Here is a 2,891-nt window from a genome sequence, read left to right as displayed (position 1 = left end):
AAGGCAGGAAACCACAAATGTTGGAGAGGATGTGGAGGAAGGGGAACCCTTTTATATTGTTGGTGGGAATGTGAACTGGTGCAGCCACTCTGGAAAACTGTGTGGAGGTTCCTCAAAGAGTTAAAAATAGACCTGCCCTACGACCCAGCAATTGCACTGCTGGGGATTTATCCCAAAGATACAGATGCAGTGACCACACATGTATGTATGCATAGACCACATCTTTTTTTTTTTTTTTTTTTTTTTGACCACATCTTCTTTATCCATCATCTGTTGATTGACACCGAGGCTCCTTCCACAGTTTGGCTATTGTGGACATTGCTGCTATAAACATTGGGGTGCAGGTGTCTCGGTTTTTCACTGCATCTGTATCTTTGGGGTAAATCGGTGGGGGAATGATTTTCAACTTCTGCCTCTACTTGAAGAAATATGAGGCAGGGCCTCAGAGCACTGACGCCAGCAACCTTGCGGTAATATCAGGACAGAAGGATACCTGAAGGTAGTAAGGCCCCCTCAAAAAAAACTGTGTTAATAAACACCTGAAATCATTTTAGCATGTTAACAATCAAAAAGAAATGCAGACCAGCCTTGAAAACTTCCTGAACAGACAAGACCAGCTAAGCCATACAAACAAAGCTTAATTTACCTTATTTTACAAGACTAGCAAGCTGAATCATTTCTTGCTTATGCCTCTGGAAATCATAAGCAAAACTTAAACTCTTTTTCCAAAACTGATATGAGGTGACCGCTAACCAATTCCCTGTTGTTTGAGAAAATTCTGATACTATAACTTATCACTGTGAGGAGTAAAAAGCCTCTGCCTTCTTACTATATAAACTGCTTTATAAGAATACACCTCTGAGCCATATTCTATGTTTGGTTTGAGTGCTCCCAGTTCACACACTGTATTTTTGGTTTGTGCACAATAAACTTTTACTAATTATTACCTTGGTGATTCATTGGTTTTACTTCTGTCATTTTTGAACTTTTGACAAGCGAGAACCAGCCTTTCAAAAAAAATTATTTTAATAGAAGACTGGACTGGAAAGACTCATAAGTACAAAGAACAAAACGGTAGTAGCAAGAGAGGAGGGGATGGTGGGGTGGGTGACATAGGTAAAGGGGATTACAAAATACAAGCTTCCAGTTATAAAATAAATAAGTCATGAGATGGGGAAAAAATGGACTGGGAATAGAATAGGAAGTGTCAGAGCGATCCACACACAGTAAGTATAGGTATTCTTTTGTGATATTTTATGTGTATGCTAAATAGAAGCTCTGTAGAAATATAAAATACATATATTTTAACTAGGGATGAAGGTTAAGAAAGTGAGAACCATTGTACTCCATGATACAATGTTAGATATCCTAAAAACAGCAAGATCGGGATCTCTGGGTGGCGCAGCGGTTTGGCGCCTGCCCAGGGCGCAATCCTGGACACCCGGGATCGAATTCCACGTCGGGCTCCCGGTGCATGGAGCCTGCTTGTGTCTCTGCCTCTCTCTCTCTCTCTCTCTCTCTCTCGGTGTGTGACTATCATAAATAAATAAATAAATATTTAAAAAATACAGCAAGATCTCTTCAAATCCTGCAGCTCAGCTTCTTCCACGTGAAAAATAAATCTTTTAGAACAAAATGTTTCTGAAGCCTGTTTGGTAAAGAAAAACCACCGGAAATTGTGCTTCTCTGACCCTCCACTACGAGTCATGGGTGCTGTAGCTGTCCATTAGTATCTATTCTGGGATACTGAGTCATTCTCTGCATGGGTTGTAGCTGAGCAAATACTTGGATATGACAGGAAAGGGACATTTCCCAACTAGCATTTAATCAAAGAACCAGGAGCTAAGATGAGGACCCTTGCTAGTATGGACTGAGGGGGTTCACCCTCCCCAGAGGGCCCAGAGAATCCAGTTCCAAACCTGATGACAGGCTTGGGAGAACCCAGTAGAACTGTCAGGCTGAGAGTTCCCCTCTTTCTACCTTAGGGGTCCCAGAGCAATGAAAGCCTTGGCCAGAAGGGGAAGGACTCAGGTCAGTAGAGGGAGGAGTCTAAGGCCCTTCCAGAAGTCAGAGTGAGGATCTTCAAGGAGCATTGAAGGAACCTCCCAAAGCATAATAGATGGATCCCAGCTTCACCCTGTCCCTGTGGTCATTCCCTGGAGGACCCAATTCAGAGAGATGTAGAGGCCCCTGAATTCCTTCTGAAGAGGAGGGATACAGGTCTCACAAGATCAGCAGAGAAAGGTGTACCAGGACCTGCCAGGAATTAAGAAAGGATCCTGATAAAGGACTAAAAGGACCCTTGACTTCAGAAAAGAAGGGTCATCAGACCCACCCTGAACCTGCTATTGGCTCTGGGAGGCCCCAGGAAAACACAGCCCTATATGGTAGCCTTTGAGTTCTTCTGGCAAGAGGGGGCATCTCAAGGAGGGAAAGGCCTTGATCTGAAGGAGCTGGACTCAGGTCAGTAGAGGAAGGGCCCTCATCCTGTCAGTAATCAAGGTGCAGATTCTGAGGGAAGATTGAGGGGCCTCTCCATGCCACAAGAGAGGAAACTCCCACCAGCAACAAAATCCTACTCTAGCTGTCAGTTGTGGGAAGCCCCATGACAATCTGGCCTGATGTATTGTATTTTCACTTCTGCCTTGTGATTCCTAAAGAGGTTTCACTTGGTCTCAGATGTGCACTCTCAGGCCAACACAGGGAGGAGCCTCAGACATGGCCAGATGTGAAGGTAACTAAAGACACTAAGGGAGGACTGAAGAGGACTCAGGACCCTAGGACAGAGGGCATCTCACAGACAACAGGCACTAGTGTCAGTTCAGGAAGGCCCATGGAGGGATAGGGACATGCATTGAGACCTGACTTGTACATCAGGGTCTCAGAAACAC

This window comes from Vulpes lagopus, chromosome X (assembly GCF_018345385.1).
Source record: "Vulpes lagopus strain Blue_001 chromosome X, ASM1834538v1, whole genome shotgun sequence".
In the NCBI taxonomy this organism is placed as follows: domain Eukaryota; kingdom Metazoa; phylum Chordata; class Mammalia; order Carnivora; family Canidae; genus Vulpes; species Vulpes lagopus.
Note: the sequence above shows the minus strand (reverse complement) of the source record.